This window comes from Ambystoma mexicanum, chromosome 10 (assembly GCF_040938575.1).
Source record: "Ambystoma mexicanum isolate Mex_15411 chromosome 10, UKY_AmexF1_1, whole genome shotgun sequence".
NCBI classification, from domain to species: Eukaryota; Metazoa; Chordata; class Amphibia; order Caudata; family Ambystomatidae; genus Ambystoma; species Ambystoma mexicanum.
The window spans coordinates 1,027,042,070-1,027,062,041 of NC_090932.1; the positions used below are offsets into that span (position 1 = coordinate 1,027,042,070).

The 19,972-nt window shown below is 52.4% G+C and overlaps 2 non-coding genes across 2 annotated transcripts; both read right to left on the reverse strand.

The window, feature by feature from the left end:
* Nucleotides 1-11,654: 11,654 nt before the first annotated feature.
* On the reverse strand, nt 11,655-15,365 carry LOC138496954 (28S ribosomal RNA). Its single transcript, XR_011278396.1, has one exon. It is a non-coding gene; the product is annotated as a 28S ribosomal RNA (ribosomal RNA).
* A 473-nt stretch (nt 15,366-15,838) lies between these two features.
* On the reverse strand, nt 15,839-15,989 carry LOC138496181 (5.8S ribosomal RNA). Its single transcript, XR_011277734.1, has one exon. It is a non-coding gene; the product is annotated as a 5.8S ribosomal RNA (ribosomal RNA).
* Nucleotides 15,990-19,972: the final 3,983 nt, after the last annotated feature.

The window sequence follows — 19,972 nt, forward strand, 5'->3', positions numbered from 1 at the left end:
AGCTGCATTCATACCGGTTTCGGGCAGGGTTGTCTCAGTCATTGTGTCAACCACCAGATACTAGACACCCACAACACAGTATGCATATTCGTCACACACTCTATTCACCCAGGTCCCACCCACAGGAGGTACCCACAACATACATCACCGGGAAGGCTCCAGCTAGTCTGACTGGGCCTTCACAACAACACCATATATGGCACTTCCATCCAACAGCCAGTCAGGGGGAAGGGACAGAGTCAGGGCTTCCCAGGACTTTGGGAAAACAAGGTAATGTGTAATAGAAAGCAAGAGGCCACCGGGGCCATCTTGTTTTCCATCAGGGATCAACTGATCCCAATGGCAGGGCCGGGGTATCCCAAAATGGAGGATACTCCGCGCACCTGTCAAATTCAGCATGGAGCTGCCACCAGCCATACCCTGCTCTGTGGGCCACCCACAGGTGCCCAAAAACATACACTAGGGGCACATGGTTGTACCCCCACCCATGGGTGCCATAAGGGTATCCCACGGGTCCATTCACCAAACCAAAAGAAAGAGAGCTGCACTGCCAGGAGTCCCACCTGAACTCCTGCGTGGAAAACACGACAGAACACACGATAAAAAGCAGTAAAGGACAAGGATACGGAGGCCTTGTCCCTCCGATGCATTTCCAGCATCACACCCTTTCTTAACACGTACAAGGTGGTATGCTCCTCTGAGGTTTAGTTTGGTGTAGATTCGGGCATCCTTGACTTGGTCCAACAGTTCCGGGATAAGGGGCAATGGGTAGCGGTTTTTTACTGTGATTTGATTAAGTGCGCGGTAATTGATGCGAGTCCTCAAATCTCCTTCCTTCTTGGGTACGAAGAATAAGGGAGAGGCTGCCGTTGACTTTGACGGGCGGATAAACCCATTAGCCAGGTATTGATCCAGGTAGGACTTCAAGTGTAGATTTTCGGTTTCCGTAAGTGCATAAATTCGACCACAAGGAGCCTGTGTACCAGGTATCAGGTCGATCTGACAGTCATAGGGCCTATGTGGCGTAATGTGTTAGCCTGTTCCTTCTGAAAAACATTTTGATAATCCTGATATTCTTTTGGTAAGGTGTCCATTGGTTCTGTGATCCCCGATGCTATTCCTTGAACAGATTTCAGGTTTGGCTGTGGTATAGATTTCGGATAGCAAGCGTGGGCGCATTCGTCGGAAAAGGTCAGTCTCGTTGCACGCCAGTCTATGTGGGGATTGTGAGTTACTAACCATCGCATCCCTAACATCAACTGGAACTGAGGAGCTTTGATGAGGTCAAACGTGATTGCTTCTTGATGTCCATCCTGACACAGAACGGTTAATTCTGTTGTGCATTGGGTTACTGGTCCCGAAGCAATTTCTGTACCGTCAACAGTAGTTACCTTTTCAGTTGTTGTTTTTGTACATAAGGGAAGTCCCATTTCTGTTGCCAGATCTCGATCTATGTAATTACCAACTGCTCCGCTGTCTATATATGCCTCTATGGCATGCATCCGTGACGGTCGTTGGTGATTGATCAAAGTTGCTGGTAGGGCGAAATGTGAGGTCTGTGACTCATCCTTTTCGATCGACAAGCGGACCTCTACGCTTGCCGGGCCTTGTAGTTTCCGGATTCCTTTCCATCATCTTCTTTCTCTGTAGTGCCTAGCACCTTCCTTGGAGGTTTCACTGGGCATTCTTTGAGTTAGTGACCCGATTTACTGCAGTATAGGCATAACTGTAGCTGTCTCCTCTTGTCTCTTTCACCCTTGGTTAAAGGGTGTTGTACTCCTCCAATCTGCATGGGTTCTGTGGTATTTTCTGATGGACGTTGAACATTATCTTTTGAACGTATGTACATGGCACGATTTTCGAGTCTACTTCGGTCTGTTCTTCGATCCTGTAATCTGTGGTACAACTGAACTACCAGGTTGATAAACTCTGCACAGTCTTTAGGTGGGTCTACCACTTGAGCAAGGACATCCTTCAGGTCTCCTCGTAAGCCCTGATGAAACAACATGGTTCTTTTATCTTCTGGCCACCCCGCTTCTACAACCAGTCTATTAAAGGTGACAATATAAGTCAGCAAATCTTGATTCCCTTGGCGGAGAGACAGGAGTTTGTTATGAAGAGCTTGTCCATGCAAGTGTCGAGCAAATAGCTTTTCCATCTCCTGTTGAAAACCCCTGAAGTTCTGCAGTAATGGGCATCCCGGCTCACTAAAGGTACCGACCAGTCTGCGGCACTTCACCTCAAATATAACACGAAGGCCACCCTTGCCTGGTCGTTTGGGAAAGCCACAGGCCTACAAAGAAAATGGAGGCGGCACTGGTTCATGAATGTTGCGTACCTTCTGGGGTCTCCATTAAACCGTTCTGGTGGTGCTAGGGGTACTGCTCCTGGCAACGTTATCTGTACTGGATTGACTGATGATGGTGTAGCGACGTATGGGGCGAATCCGGGCAATGGAGCCTGCCCCGCCTGTGTTTGTAGTAGCTGTTTGCTTAGTTCATCTGTACGGTCTTTTGTGACTATTAACTCTCGTTTTAAGGCATTGGTTTCCTGCTGGGCTGCATGTACCTCAGCGCGTAATTGTCCCAAAAGCTGGGCTAACTGATCAGTTTTAGATGTCTCCATGACGCCCAGGTGGATAAGGTTTAAAGGCTTTGTGTTCTGTTACGCTCACCTGATATCCCCGGAGGCGTCTGGAAGGCTCTGAGATCTAGAACCTTGGATACATAGTTGCCCAGTGTTGAATAATGAATCTTAGTTATTTGTAGGGTGAGATATCCGTCCTGCGTTTCTTGTGCAGGGGCGCTTGACATTTGTTGGCGAGCTGCCCGAGTTGCATCACTGGTGCAGTATGCCTTCCTTGGGCCCAGGCCTTCTGTGACCCTGAATCTTCTGGTAGGCAGGTAGGTTTGTTAATTGTAAGTCCTTGTTCTGTTTATGGTGGAAATTCGTTAATGTCTTTATCTCCTTCTTTTCAGGTGCGAAGGTCTTGATGCTGGCGTACCGGATGGAGAGGCACGTTTTCTAGGTAAGAGAAAGCGCGAAGCGCAGCGCCTTTATTGTCTTTTAAAGCTAACCTGTGTTTTCTTCTTCTTCGCCTCACAGGCCGCTGTGGTGCTGCGAGTGGATGAGAGCGTGATGAAAAGTAGGCCCCCGGAATCCGTTAAGGTAAGTACAGCACTGTGCAGTTGTTTAATATTGAAAGCGAACCTGAATATGTCTCTTTTCCTTTGCAGATGTTGCTGTGGTGCTCTGGAGGGAAGTGTGGCGTAGCGCAATGGAATTCAGGTAAGACTGATGGAATTCGATGTTTTGGAAGCGCGCCTTCTAATATTGTTTTTCCCTTTCTCGTTATTGCAGGTCGCAATGTTCGAACAGCAGCTGTGGTAGCGGTTCGCCAGAAGTCCTTAAGCTAGTACTCACAGGTGAGTGATGTTTCTTCTTCTCTCGGTTTCCACAGATTGCAGCCCAGTTGAGATGCTGAGTGCTGGATGGTATTTTCTCAGGTAAGACAGAATAATCTTGTTCTTGCAGGATTACAGGAAGATGCTGAAGACCAGGAGCTGGACACGGTGAGCGTCACGCTGCGGGTTGCAGAATAACACGAAGCGTGTTCTGCAGTCAGGGTGTGGTTTATATAGCCGAGGTAAGGTAGTACCAGGGAAAGTAGTTCCAGGCCTGCCACACCCAAAACACTAGACTGCATGGCTTGGTTCTTAGAACTAGACTGTGTGGGTGCTTCTATGTTGGATTTAAAGGCCTATGTACATAAATGGGACCTAGTTGAACAGCCCTTCCTTCCTACATATGAGCCTGGTCCCAAAGGCGCCAGGACTGGCTCCAGGAGAACCTTTTGCAGTGGTTTTAAGGCCCTCTGGTGGGAGCCTGCTTGTGGCACATCTTTTGCCCCCTCCCAGTGGTCATGACACTCATGTAACAAGAGTAGTCAAAGATCCACGATCTACAATAGTTACAGAGCACCAATAACTGCTGTATTTGTTTCACTGTGACTTGCTGAGGCATGTTCTGTACTGCAGTGGCTCTCTGGCATTACCTTCCTTTCTGCGGGTGTCATGATCCCAGTAAGTGAGCACAGTTCCCATTCAGGCATGCAGGAGAAGCAAGGTACATCACATCAGTCAGCAGGTCAAAAGTGGATACAAGAATGGCAAATATGGCATTTGTACCATTCATAGCATATGCTCCCATAGTCTCTCATAGTGCTTAGAGTGGTCTCATACACTAAGCATGGCCGATGCCAGATCCATTGATAATTTACAGCACAGTGTATTCCTATTGCAGAGGGAGCTACTTAAGCCCCGCCTCCACTGGAGCGCTCGCTTCGTGTCTTCTCCACTGACAGCGAGTAACGCTGCCAGCGTCTCTCCTCACAGAACCTGTCAAAGGAATAATCAGAGACATTTGTTTTAACAGAAAAAACAACAGAATTCCATAGTTATTGAAAAGACTTACAGAACCGAAGTTATCTCCGAAGTAGTTTTTCAGTCAGCTGTGTTTGTTCGTAGCCGCAGCATCTTCTGTCAGAAGTTCTCTCACAGCCTCAGCATCTTCATAGCATTCATCATTCGCAGTCGCAGTACCTTCTTTCAGAAGTTTCCTCAGCAGCCACTGCATCTTCCAAAAGTATTTTTCCTCAGCTTTCTGAAAACCTGCAGACAAATAAGGTATTTAATTAACCAACAAACTTAATAGAAAATAAGAAAGAAGTTTAAATAAGTTTACGTACTTGAAGTTTCTTCAAGTTTCCACTGCTGAGTTATTGCTGCGCTCTTCCCCAAAAGGCTGCAGTTACTCTGCATAGACGAACATACGCTCGTTGAACCCTGAGTAACGTCGCAGTCATCCCGCAGCCATTAGACTCTCCGAATTCCGAGAACCTGCAAGAAAAAGGGAAAATATTAGAAAGAGAGATCTTTCCAACATAGGGACTATTCCAAATCTAAAAGACTGTAGTATTTTCTCCAGATACTTACCCAAGACAAATTCTGGAAAAGCAAAGACATTATAAAGGCAAGAGTCTATTGAACACCTCAGCCTTCCAAGTAAAAGTTTCTTCATTCCAACGTGCCCCTGTAGAATAACAGGATGGAGAGCTCCACAAAACATAAACACAGGTGAGAAGGGAGGGATTACCAAAAGCACACAGTTATACAGTAACTTCTCAGAAATCAGGTATTATAGCATTCCTATTGTTGTATTTGTTGTTTATACGGAAAAGGAATCCTAAAAGTGCCCAAGTAACAGGTCCACAGGCTGAGAAGGCATTAGGCTGCCGAGGAGTCCAGGTAAGCGTTACAGAACGCGAAGCCAGTACTTAAAATACTTCACCTGAGCGTAATGGAGGACACGGGAATTGACAATTTATCCCAGATTTTGGGAGAGTTAAGGGCAGAAGTCCATGCAACTAGGTTTGAAACCAACTCTCTTAGGAGCGAGTTGGTGGTTAACAGAGAGCGCACTGATGAATTGGGTAGCCAGTTACTACAGTCCCAAGCAGGACAAGCACCACTTCCTAGTGGGGTTCCACAGGTTCAAATTTCCGCTCCCAGTCCTACTCTACAGGTAGTTTTACCCGGGAACATTCCACTAGCAGCCCCAGAGAGATTTACAGGGGATCCAAGGCATTTTGTAGTTTTTATGAACCAATGTAATTTACACTTTCTGTGTAGACCCGGGGTCTTTCCTTCAGACCAGGCCAAGGTGGCATTTGTGTTATCATATATGGGTGGGCATCCTACTGACTGGTCCATACGCTTAGTTAATCGAGAAGATACATTACTGAGGAATTTTCATTGATTTTCGGCAGGAGTTAGAGAAACTCTTTGCTCATCCTGCTCAGGGACAGGCCTTAGATAATGAGCTGCTATCTTTACGCCAAGGTAACCAAGAATGGTTGGCCTATATAGCTTCCTTTAATCGATTAGTGGCAGAGACCAATTGGTCTGAGGAGAAGAGAACCACACTATTTTATCGAGGATTACGAGGAGAACTCAAAGATATATTAGCACAAGTAGTAAATCCTCCTACAGGTTTTTTTTTTAAAACATTTATTTTATTATTTTCTCAACAATACAACCAAAAAACCATTACTGGTCGCTTACAGTATCCCAATAACTCCCCCCCTCCCAACTTTCAAGACCATACAGTTCTGCACCGCAAATTTCGTGCACCGAAAGTTATCATGGGCTATTTGTATCTTCGTAGGAGGAGCTGTCCACCTTCGGGCAGAACAGAGTCACTGTGAGCGCCACCCATTGTAGTAGGTCGTTAGAAGTGTCTAGTTTTTGTTGGCGTTGGGCAGTATCCCAAGCTCCCATTTTGGCCGTCGACCATCTGCGGAGGTCTTCCCACCACAGAGCTAAGCTTGGGGCTTTGGGGCATTTCCAGCTCATGGCAATGCATCTTTTCACAAGAATGTACATTAGGTCCTTGAGTCTATTCAGTGGCTTGTTCTTTTTGTTTCTAGGGTATTTACCCAGGATGCATGCTTTAGGTGTGTGCACCTCCAGGGTGATGTCCGCCTCGGCCACCTTGGCTTTGATTTGTGCCCAAAAGGTCTATATTGCAGGGCATCCTCAGAACATAGGAATCATTCCTGCCTGGGGTTCTTTGCATTTGAGGCACCCCGTGGCTTCGGCTCTACTGAATCTGGAGATGATGTGTGGGGTGTGGTATGCTCTATGCATAATGTAGAATTGTATAAGCTGAAGCCGGGCATTTCTAGATACTTTTTTGTGGTAGCGTGTTATGGCCTCCCACTCTGCGTCTTCGAGCTGTAGGCCAAATTCTAGTTCCCACTTCTCCTTGCACTTGAGGTCATGCTGGGTGATGCAGTCAAGCAGTGTTTCGTAGATTCTAGAGGTTTTGTGGCCCCCCTCAGCAGCTCCTTGCAGGCTCTCGGTGCTCTCGTAACCAGTGTCAAGGTTCTCTGTTGTGGGCCAGCGGCCTGCTAGACGTTTTACTCCAGCGTTGTGCAGTAGGAACTGTCCTGTTGGTATCCCAGGGGCCTCCTGCAGCTCAGCGAACGTTAGGATACCCTGATCATCCACCAGATCTCCCAGAGCAGCTAGGCCAAATGGCTCCCATATATCTCTTATTATCTTTTGGCTCCCTGGTCTGGTTGACATGATTGCAGCAATCGGGATCTGCGGGGAGTAGGGATCAGTTAATTTAGCAGCCTTCCAGGTTTGTTTCCATATCTGAATTCCTAATAGGATTAAGTGTGTATATTGTTGTTTTGTTCCTGGCACGATCCAAAGCAGATCCCTGAGTAGCATTTGGGGGATTGCAGGCTGCAGGAGGCGAGTGTCTGTTGAGGCGTCATCGGCCATCCATTGGATCACGTGTTTCAGTTGACCAGCCAAGTAGTAGAGTTTGAAATTGGGGACCTTGAGGCCACCTTTGTCATAAGGTCTCTGCATTGTCTCCAAGGCGACTCTGTTCCTTCCATCTTGCCACAGGAATTTCCTGCAGAGCTTGTTTAGGTCATTAAAGAATTGTTGCGGTATATTGTATGGGACATTGGTGAAAAAGTATAGGAGTCTGGGTAGTGCCACCATTTTGAGCAGACCCACTCTGTCTGCGACCGAGAGCGGTAGTCTGCTCCAAAAGTCCATTGATTTCGCCAAGCCTTCCTTTGCTCTAACTGTATTCAGTGCGTGCTCAGTCTTGGGGTCTCGGTGGACCGTAATACCCAGGTATTTAAAGGAGGTAGGTTCCCATTTTAGGGCTAGTGTTGGGAGTAGTTCGGCGTCAGACTTACTCAGGGCCGCCAGGGAGTACAGGCAGGATTTTCTATGGTTAATCTGAATCCCAGTATATCTATGGAATCCCTCTAAGGTCTCCAATATGTAAGGTAATATGTGTTCGGGGTCTTTTAGGTAGAGGAGCATGTCGTCTGCATACATAGAGATTAAGTGGGTTACGCCGTCTATTACCATGCCCCGTCTCCGTACTCTTGTCTAAGGTATGCTGCAACTGGTTCAATAGCTATGATGTATAACATGGGGGATAGAGGGGATCCTTGCCGAGTGCCCCGAAATAGACTCCATTTGTCGGAGAAGAATCCTCCTACAGGTTGTACCGAATTCATAGACCTAACCATACAGCTGGATCACCGATTGCAGAACCGGCGCTCTGATCGGGCCAGATCAGAGACCAGATCACTCTATGCTCATTCTCGTCAAATGACTGAAAGTCACCCTGAGCCAATGCAGTTAGGAGGTGTTCGGGGTCCCATATCTAAGGAAGAAAGAGACAAAAGAAGATGACAGAATTGATGTCTCTATTGTGGTTCGGCGGGTCATCATTTGCAAAACTGTTCAGTGAAACCACCATGGAAACCAGTGGATGCAGTAGACAGGTCCCTCTCACCCAGTCTATAGTAATCCAGAGGAAGGAGACTAAGTTTTGTCATCTGTGTACCCAGAGTGACAGAGTGGGACCTCTCGGCAAAAGCGTCAGGCTCCTTATAGACCCAACTGGAGAAACATTTTAAACTGACGCCCATCAGAACTTCCAGAGCAGCCAAGCCGCCTGGTCCTTGCAGACATTCCTCTGGCCAATAATCAGGGCTCGGAAAGCGGCCATCTGGTAGGTCAAAGCATTCCAATGGGCCTGGACGGGAAGGGCCTTTGGCCCCCCCACCTGACAAAAGACAGGGCACCGCCAGGTGCCCAAAGGCATGGGCCAGCACCAATCGTCATCCTCGAGCTCTGGCAAGGCCACCTTAGAGTTTTTCTCCCCCCTCCACGTTAGAGGTTTTTGATCCACCCTGGAGCTTATCCCTCTGGGGAGGGACAGTCGCCCCACATGTGAGATAGGTACCCAAGGCTGGGTGCTTGGGGGGACCAGCACCCCCCCCAGCCATCCTGGAGCTTTAGCAGGGCCCATTTAGAGCTTCTCCTTCCAGGGCTCCCCGCAACTACCGTAAGGCTTGGGGACTCCACCCACACGCACAAGGCTGGCACCCAAGGCCAGTGGGGGCAGCAGCCCCAGCCACCCTGGAGCTCTGGCCCGTGCCGCCTTAGAGCTTCTCCCACCACATTAGAGCTTTACCCTCCAGAGAGGGACAGGGCTCCCCACGATCACCACCAGGCTTGGAGACAGTCAACCCAGACGTGAGACAGGCACCCAAGGCCAGGACACCCCCGCCGCCAGCCACCCTGCAGGGCCCCTTTAGAGCTTTTCCCTGTGGAGAGCGATGCGACTACCACTGGGTCCGGGGGCTTTCGCCCTGGAGCTCTGGCCTGAGCTGCTCCCACAACATTAGAGCCTTTCCCTCCAGGACTAACCCACAAACACTGTGGAACTCAGGGCCGGCCACTGCAAGCGCATTTACCCCCACGTGGAGGAAAGGGACCTGCTCAGGGCGCCCTTGACACACGCACCTCGGCTTGGACCTGACCACACGTGGTTGATACTTGCCAGAGGACTGGGAGCAACCCACGAACGCCATTGAACTGAAGCCGGTAATTGCGACACTGTTACGCTCACCTGGTTCCCAAGGGGGCGTCGACCGGAACTGGGCCTCTGTCATTTCCACCAGCGTGACGTGTAGCGCCGAGATGACTGACTGGACCCTGCCCGCTCAGCCTAGTTCGTCTGGCTCGCAGGAATATTCTTCTGCAAAGGAGGAGGGGAATTAACCACCCTTGGAATTGAGTGTCAACCCACCTTCCCCACTCCTGTTGTCTTCCCACAGATCACTCTTGATGTCCCCTCCTTAGTCTCACCTGATGGTTTGGAAGGATGAGCTCTCCATCCTGCGTCGACCACAGGGGCGCGTTGATGACCAGTTACTTCACTGGCGTAGAGGAATTGGTGAGTTCCAGTATTGATTCTAAAGTCCAATTGTTCATAAGAGTTCAAATGTCTGATCTTCACTCTGTCCGATTCCTTGCAGGTTGTCGATTAATCCACTCGAAGATTTCCAAATGGCAATTGGTAAGATTCAGGTAAGTCTATTGTGGTTTTCCCCTTAGGGGCCGGGGTACGGCGATGAAGCAGAGTTGACCTCGCCGACCCGAGATGAGGTGAGACCCCCGTGGTAAATCAGGTAAGTTTTGTGGGGGGTAACTTGTATTGTCTTTGCTTTCTCCCCTTAGGGTCCGGGGTACGGCGATGAAGCAGAGTTGACTGCTCCGACCCGAGATGAGGTGAGTACCCCCCATGGTAAATCAGGTAAGTCATTGGGGGTAGCTTGTATAGCCTTAGAGAGTTCCCTTGCTCACCTTGCTGTCTTTGTCTCCTTAGGTGTCGGAGGGCGGCCGCGAGAAGGAGAGAGCGTGATGGAATGCTGAAGTACCGCCAAGCAGGTGAGTTCAGCGCGGCGCCGTAGGAATGCGAAGCGATGCTTCAAAGACTTCTGTCTTTCAGCTCCGTGGCGAGATGGATCAGGATTCAGGTAAGGATTAAAGTTAAAACTCCTGTTCTAACCTTTATCCTTCTTTTCTTGTTGTTTCAGGAGTCAAGGACTGAAGCGGGCGTGGCTGAAGACTGGAGCTGCTGAAAACACGATGAGCGTTACGCTGCAGCAAGCAGAATAACGTGAAGCACGTGTGGCTGTCCGGGCGTGGTTTAAATAGCCTTGCAAGAAGTTCCAGGTAAGTATTCTTCCACAGCCCCACCCAAGTAACAAAATAGTCCCTTCAGTAAAATAGTCCCTCCTAAGCCTCATTTGGCTTGAGTCTTCATGCAGCATGGTCTGTCTCAGGTGAGTATGCAGCATGGTCTGCTTCAGGTAAGTTATCAATAATGAGCCTGGCGCCCATGGCGCCAGGACTGACTTTATCTTTATGAGCCTGGCGCCATAGGCGCCAGGACTGCACCCAAACAGCCCCTAATTGGGGCTTTTGGGCATGCTCCAAGTGGCATGATGCATGTTTCCGGGGCTGCTGGGCCTGGTCTGGTCTTCCGGGGGCAGGCATCATGACAGCCACGGCCGCCCTGAAGGCCGCAAGGTGGCACTTCCATGCCAACAGTAGACAAATGCAGGAGTCAGCCGCGGCAACCACAACTCTGGCCATCTGGGCCTACTCCCGGGGCCAGATGGCCCGGCGGCCGTACCTGCCCCCACCGCCCAGGGGCACAGGCTTAAGGTACCACCCCGCGTGCTCTGGGGTGGGTGCTTAAGCTGCTGCCTCTCTTCCCCGCCCTGGGCTTGAAGCACCACCTCAGCGCACTTGGGCCGGGGAGACACTTCCACGCCAACTATTAAGCTTACGGAACCCGACCGGAGACAAATGCAGGACTCAGCCGCAACTCGGGCCATCTGGTCCACCAGCCACAACTTGGGCCATCTGGGCCTACTACCAGGCCAGGTGGCCCAGTGGCCAGCCGGGCCTGCCCCAACCCCACTGTCCAGGGGCACAGGCTTTAGGTACAACCCCTGCGCCCTGGGGTGGCTGCACCCTCTCTTCCCCTGCCCTGTCCGGGGGCTTAAGGCACCACCTCGAAGGCCTGGGCCCAAGGCCATCTGGTCTGCCAGGCTGACCAGGAAAGGTGAGAAGAGTGCTCCCAGCCCAGCCCGCACACCCCCGTGGGTGCGCCCCTAGGGTGGGTGGTATTTTCCTGTGCGCCCCACAGGCCCCAGGAGGAAGGATGGAGAACCTTGGCGGCGCTGCCGCCTTGCAACAAAAGCTTGGCTCAGAGGATGACTTCCAACAGATCGCAGCGAGGTAGCTGCTCTGCTACTTATGAAACCCTGAACCAGAATCAGGTTGTCTATGAATGATTTAGCACCAGATTCCCCACAAACAAGCGGTGCACTACGGGTGAGAGAGGTGGCCCCCTTCTGTCCACACTCAAGTCCTGAGGCAAGCGGCTCTACACACTGGCCCCGAGGCCGGCTATCCTAAGCTAACCGATGCTCGACAGCGCTGCAGTATCACGGTCTGGGGTGGGGGAGGATTTCAGACGTAGAAGCGTTCAGTCAATCCCACAGATGGTAGCTTCACCCCATTGGCTCCTCAGCCAAGCATGCACACCAAATGTCTGAACCTGCATTTCCTCTCGTACTGAACAGGATTACTATTGCAACAACACATCATCAGTAGGGTAAAACTAACTTGTCTCACAACGGTCTAAATCCACCTCATGTTCCCTATTAGTGGGTGAACAATCCGATGCTTGGTGAATTCTGTTTCACAATGATAGGAAGAGTCGACATCGAAGGATCAAAAAGCGACGTCGCTATGAAGGCTTGGCCGCCACAAGCCAGTTATCCCTGTGGTAACTTTTCTGATACCCCCTGCTTGAAACCGAAAAAGTCAGCAGGATTGTGAAGCCCTGCTTTCACGGTCTGTATTTATACTGAAAAATCGAGATCAAGCTAGCTTTTGCCCTTTTGCTCCGCGGGAGGTTTCTGTCCTCCTTGAGTTTGCCTTAGGACACCTGCGTTATCCTTTGACAGGGTGTACCACCCCAGTCAAACTCCCACCTGCCACTGTCCCCGGAGCGGGTCGTGCCCGGCAGGTGCCGGGTGCTTGGAGCCAGAAGCGAGAGCCCCACGGGGTTCACCCCCCCGTCTCACCAGGTAAGTGGAAAAACAATAAGAGTAGTGGTATTTCACCAGCGGCCCGAGGGCCTCCCACTTATCCTACCTCTCATGTCTCTTCACAGTGGCAGACTAGAGTCAAACTCAACCGGGTCTTCTTTCCCCGACAATTCTGCCAAGCTTGTTCCCTTGGCTGTGGTTTCGCTAGATAGTAGGTAGGGACAGTGGGAATCTCATTCATCCATTCATGCACATCACTAATTAGATGACGAGGCATGTGGCTACCTTAAAGGTCATAGTTACCCCAGCCGTTTACCCACGCTTCATTGAATTTCTTCACTTTGACATTCAGAGCACTTGGCAGAAATCACATTGCGTCAACACCCTCCACGGGCATTCGCAATTCTTTGTTTTAATTATACAGTCAGATTCCCCTGGTCCGCACCAGTTCCAAGTCAGCTGCTAGGTGTCGGCCGAGGCAGAATGCCGGCCCTGAACCCCCAGAGGGGGAACGAGATTGGCGAACACTGCAGCTGGGGTGATCCCCAGGAAGGGCCTGGCTCGCATCCAGCGGCAGAGCCACACCCAGGGGGCGGGGGGAAGACACCTCATCCAGCCATGGTTCGCACCCAGCCCTGCTTCGCGCCCCAGCCCGTTCGACCCAGCCCCTAGAGCCAATCCTTATCCTGAAGTTACGGATCTAACTTGCTGACTTCCTGTACCTACATTGTTCTGACATGCCAGAGGTTGTCCGCCTTGGAGACATGCTGCGGATATGGGTACGGCCTGGCGCGGGATTTACAAAATCTCACCCAGATTTTCAAGGACCAGCGGGAGCTCACTGGATGCCGCCGGAACAGCAACGCTTTCCAAAGCCCGGGCCCCTTTCTCGGGGCAAACCCATTCCAGGGTGCCCTGCCCTTCACAAAGAAAAGAAAAGAACGCTATATGCGGCTCCCGCTGGCTTCTCTGGGCTCATTTGCGTTACCACACTGGATGCCGCAAGGGCGCCCGTCCCTGCCACTCTGGGTTCGGGGATCTGAACCCGACTTCCTGTCGATCGGCTGAGGGAAATGGAGGTCATAGCCCATCCCTTCCGAACAGCGCTCGCCCATCTCTTAGGACTGACTGACCCATGTTCAACTTCTGTTCACATGGAACCCTCTCCACTTCATCCTTCAAAGTTCTCGTTTTAATATTTGCTACTACAACCAAGATCTGCACCTGCGGCGGCTCCACCCGGGCCCTCGCCCCTGGTTTCTGTGCGTACTGCAGCAGCCCTCCTACTCGCCTGACTTGGCCCCCGTGGCTCTCAGCGCCAGCCTGGTATGGGCCTGATGCTCCAGGGCCATCCATTTTCAGGGCTAGTTGATTCGACAGGTGAGTTGTTACACACTCCTTAGCGGATCCCGACTATCATGGCCACCATCCTGCTTTCTATGAGCATCTGCATCATGTGCCTTAACCCTGGATGCGGTTCATCCCGCAGGGCCTGTTCTGCTTACCAAAAGTTGCCCACTGAGCACTTTCATACAATACCCGGCTCCATGCCAGCAAGCCGTGCTTCATACCCATTTAAAGTTTGAGAGCAGGTTGAGCTAATTTTGGCCCCAAGACCTCTAATCATTTGCTTTGCTAGATAAAACTGGGGTTTCCGTGCGCCAGCTATCCTGAGTGAAACTTCGGAGAGAACCAGCTACTATATCATTCGATTAGTCTTTTGCCCCTATACCCAGGTCGGATGACCGATTTACACATCAGGACCGCTACGGACCTCCACCAGGACGAGTTCACCATCTTTCGGGTCCTATCACACAGGCTCATGCATCATCTCTCTGACAGAGTGGGCGAGACGGGTCGGTGCAGGGCCCACCGCGACAGGATGCCACTGCAATCGCCGAGCACCGGCCCTCAACATCATTACATCACAGGGTTTCATTCATCCCTCTGACTCGGGCAGGCGTTATACTCCTTAGTCAGTGTTTCCAGACGGGTCGGGTGGTTAACCGACATCACCTCAGACCCCTGGCGCCCTTTGTGGGCCTCCCCACCCGACAGCACGATATGGTTGGGGCGTATTGAGGGCAGTCCACCACAGTCACATCGGGTGCCCCGTCTCCCGTGGCCACTCAAGCGACCCCCCAGAGGGGCCAGGACAGTTGCCGGATAAGGGCCCGGTGGCAGTCTATCTCCCTCAGCCCCGTGGACACAGAAAAACTGCTGTCAGGGGGTTGTAACACTCTCTGCTGGAGCAGAGAGCCACCTGCCCCCTGGGGCCTTCCCAGCCGGTCGTGTTGCACCGACACAGAGGAAATGCGCCCTGCTGGGGCTGGATGTGCCCGGGCCGCAGACTTGCAAGGGCCCCCACCGTTCCAGGTGACCAACCAGCCTGCCGTGTTGAATCCTGTGGGTGGACTGCACAGACCCCACCAGTTTACTGCTCAACCGTTTCACACCCTCTTGAACTCTCTTCAACTTTCCCTTACAGTACTTGTTGGCCGCCAGTCTCGCGCCCGTATTTAGCCTTAGACAGTTTACCACATGCTTTCGGCTGCATTCCCAAGCAACCTGACTCCAAGAAGACCTGATCCCGGTGTGCAAGAGGCCGCTATCGGCCTAACACCATCCGCGTGAGGAGAATCGATCAGAAGGACTTGAGCCCCCTGAGCGATTGCTGGGGAGTCGGTCTTCTGTACGCCACATTTCCCACGCCTGCTGCTGAATGGGTATTCGGTGCTGGGCTCTTCCCTTTTCACTGGCCGTTACTGAGGGAATCTTGGTTAGTTCCTTTTCCTTTGCTTAGTAATATGCTTAAATTCAGCAGGTCACCACGACTGATCTGAGGCCGTGGTCGGGGAGCACAAAGCTCAGGGCAGCTGGTCTCGGGCCCGTACGGGAGGTTGCCCCAGCCCTTGGCGCAGGCGAGTGTATTCTGTCCCAATCTGTGACCGAAGCCCACATGGTCACGAGGTCCGCGCTCCATGGTCCTCCTACGCCGGCAGCCGTGGGACACCAAAGACAGCCACACACAGCACGGCCAGGTGCCCCGGGGTAGGGTGAAGGTGCGCCAGGCTCTTTTAAAGCCTGCTTCCGCCGCCACCGCATCCGGGGCGCGCCGGCCACCCGGCCCGCCCGAAACCAGCATGAGGTGGGGAAACTGGGGAAGCCAGGACGCGTCGGCAATGAGCTTCCACGCCAGATCCAAGGATCCAGCGACGGTGCTGATCGGGGTCTGACCTTAGGGGGATGAATGGAATGGGGTCCCTGCGACAGCCCCAGCCACGCCCCTGGGAGTGAACCCCGGGGCGACTGATGTACAAGCGACCCTCAGACAGGCGTAGTCCTGGGAAAAACCCAGGGCCAAATGGTGCGTTCGACGTGTTGATCAATGTGTCCTGCAATTCACACTAATTCTCGCAGCTAGCTGCGTTCTTCATCGATGCACGAGTCGAGTGATCCACCGCCAAGAGCCACAGGCAACTTTTTTTTGTTCTAGACGTCAGCCTGACCCCGCCAGTGCAGGAGAGGTTGGGGAGGCAGAGCTGGCTGTGGCAGGACAGCCCAGCTCCCTGTCTAGCTCGGCCGAAACCATTGTGGTTTTAAAAAAAAATAATAATAATAATCCAGGTGCTCAGCCTGACCGCCAGCTGCAGTAGCACAGCGCTTCACAGGGGGATGGAGGTAGGCCGCTCCGCCACCTGCCCACATGGCCCGATCCACTCATCCTTCCCCGACCCCTTCCGCTTCCCTTTTGGGAGGGGGGGCTGGGAGATGGACCATGAGGCAGGCCAGAGACAGCATAGACAGGGGGTCGGGTGGGACCACTAGAGTCTTCAAACCCCAGCCCGGCCGCGTAGGGCCCAGCTCCAGGTACCTAGGCAAGAGGGAAGGTCACCCACTGTGCCAGCGGGCCTGGCCATTGCTCACCCACAGATGTGGGCGGCTGGAACCTTGGTGCCCACCGTCAAGTGAGCCAGCTGCACCATGGCTCAGGGCTCATGCCTGGCGTGCTGGGCCCCTGTCTGCCTGGGGAGGCACCCCTCGAGAGCAATCAGGTTTCCCTCGGCTCCCGGCTGCCCCCACTCGAGGCTTCCCTGCTGACCGGGGTGTGCCCACCAATGCCCAGCCGCTGGCAGGTCAGAGAGCAGATGCGGGCTCAGTGAGGAGAGGGGGCTGGTTGACCACGCGCACCGGACCCCTCTGCGAGAGGTGCCCCGGGCTGTGGGTGTGCACGTCTGGGATGCAACCGAGGTCGGGCCCACGGCTCTCCCCCCCGCTGCTCCGCTGTTAATGATCCTTCATGCCCCCACCCACAAGCAGAAACCATTCACACTCAAATGCCCCATTTCTCCTTCCAAACACGTTCCAGATTCAAATACCACCTCCCTCCTGACCTACATGCCACCATCCCTCCATCCAAACCCACACAAAGACACCAACATCCGTCCTTCCATACCTACACCAAGATGCTCCACCCCTCAGAGCCACACCCATATGCTTCATCTCTACCTCCACACTCAGATGGCGCCATTCGCCCTCTCTCTATACCCACACCCGATTACCCCATCCCTTAGACACACACATACTCCCACCAATGCAATAAACCAACATCCTACTCTCCAGACAAACATACCCCATCCCTCCATTCACACCCAGATGCCCCCTTCCTTCCCACCAGAGCGCTCCAGCCCTGACCCACATGCTCCACCATTCCCTGACATGCCCCCATCATATGCCCTGTCCCTCCATTCCAGATCAACAATGCCCCCTCCGATCCAGACTCCAAGATGCCCAATCCCTTCCTCAAGACCCGTACCATGTTCAAAGATGCCCCTATCCGTCCTCCGACCAATGAGCCCCAATCCTTCCCTCCAGACCCACACCAATGTGCCCCCACCACCTCCCTCCAGAGCCACACCAAAATGCCCCACTTCCCAACCCATACCTAGATGAGCCATGCCACCCTCCAGACACACTGTGCCCCATCTCTCCCTTCAGAAACACACCCATGTGCACCATCCCTCCACCCAGATCCACACCAATGTGCCCCCACCTCCCTCCAGAGCCACACTAAGATGCCCCATCCAACTTCACAACCCACACCTAGATGACCCATGCTACCCTCTAGACCCGCTGTGCCCCATCTCTCCCTCCAGAAACACACCCATGTGCCCCCACCACCTCCCTCCAGAGCCACACCAAGATGTCCCGTCCAACTTCCTAACCCACACCTAGATGACCCATGCTACCCACCAGACCCACTGTTCCCCCATCTCTCCCTCCAGAAACATACCCATGTGCACAATCCCTCGGCCAAGATCCACACCAATGTGCCCCACCACCTCCCTCCAGAGCCACGCCAATGTGCCCCCACCTCCTCCCTCCTGGTGTCAAGCTGGCATAATTGAAATTGTGTAGGTGCGACCCGGGAGGGGCTCTGAAGCACAGAAGCTGCATATGGGACCAAAGGGAGGAAGGCTCACTAACAACAGGGGGAGTAAGCTGGTAGTACCACCCCCCAGACATGTGCCTATGGCCTGCACATAGGCCCCTTGCATGATGCATGGGCAATTCATAGGCCTCGACGGCCACTGTTGAATATTGTGCTTAGACAATACATAAAGGTGCACAGTGCTAATAATAACTGCTGCCTGCTACAGAGGAAGTAGGCAATCTAGGACCTGGGCTGCGGGAAGTATACATAAGACAGCCTTCGAGATCCCCACACAATGAGGGATTGAGCACACGCAGCATTCCGTTTTTGTCATCTGCAGCACAGGCAACCATAACTGGCTGGCCCTCTCTTGCTGCAGCAGCGGACTTGCGGACAATAGTAATATTGGGCGAAGGGCCAAGAAGGTTTGGGACAGCAGCCCAAGTGGGCGCGCTTTGTGTTATATGGCGCAGTGGGCATGGCTTTTGGAGAGCAAGGGCACATGGGACATTAATTGCGCCAGTAGAGACATATGAGCCCCTGCAGCTGTGATACATGGATGGAGCTTTTTATTAGAGTGCAGCCTCAACTGTTACATGCATACCTATGCCCAGGCACCCAAGCAAGGGCTAGGGTGGAACGAAGACGGAATTGAGCACTGGGAATCAAGCCAGCTCGATGCCTCCTTCGGCTAAACTGAAGCCAAGCCACCCCACAATAGACGGCTCTGCCAGGGCTAAATCACAGACTCCCGGTAGTGACATGGAACCAGCGCACGAGAAAGGGAGTGAGACTATGGAGCTACATAAGCCAAAATGTGCAAAACTTAGCGGAGCGCACTGTCACCCTAGAGACTCAAACAAAGGAGAACATGGGAGCGCTACCTGAGACGCAGTCGGATGTCCATATTGTACAATAGAAGGTCAGCCTCCTGGAAAATAGAGTGGAAGAACCAGAAGGACGGGCCAGGAGGAATAATATCCATATAGTAGGCTTGACGAAGGGGAGGAGGGCACTGACCCTAAGTCTTATATTGAGAACAATGCTGATTCAGGAGATTGGGCCTGGAAACCTCATGCAAGGCGTCACAATTGAAAAAGCGCACAGGGCACTGACTACACGCCCCCCTCCAGGAGCACCTCTGAGGCTGATCATCACTAAGGTCCTGAACTACAAGGACTGGGAAAAAATATTAGCATTCTCCAGACAGGGGGGCGAGCTGAGAAGGACTTAGGCAGATCTGGCGGTCTACCCTGACTACACTTTCCAGGTGCAGAAAAACAGGGCACAGTTCTCGGCAGCCAAGTCAAGACTCTGCGCAGCAGGCCTGAAGTATATGTTGATCTACCCTGCACGACTCAAAATCATACATAAAACCAAATCCTGGTTCTTTGTTCTTCCTGAGGGCACGCAGGCATGGATGGACAGGGAGAAGATAGGGCCTGACAGCAAAGAAGTGGACAAAGCAGAGGAGAGACGTAAATGAAGCTCTACGCAACCAGTGGCCAGGAACAACTAGAGTGCTGGGCATGATCGGGACGGAAGGCAGTGTTCCGGGGACACCGACGTTGGACGGACACTCTGAGGCAAGAGACCTTGCGCTGGGTGCGGGGTTCTCCCTGGAACAATCTTTAGGTGTTTGCCGACTCTTTACTTTCTATGTACATGGCAGGTATTCGGCAACGTATACCATGATGTAGAAGGACGCACTCGCGATTGATGCCGCCACACCCCCTCAGTTACTTTTTTTCTTAGGGGCACTTGTGTTTGTGCCTATCCGTTGTGCACTAGCCTCAAGCATGACGGCTGGGGTGAACGGCAGGAGCGGACATGCTTAGCAATGCGAACGTAGCTGGGTATTTGGTTATTGTTGGGGTTATTGAGACGTTTTTCTGGGGGGGGGATGCCTGCACATAGATCAAGAGAGACTAGAAGCGTATCATCTTTGTTAGGAACACCTCATAAAAAGAGAGTGGGGATGGTTGTCGAATGGGGGCGGATTAGCCCGGCAGAGGGAGGGG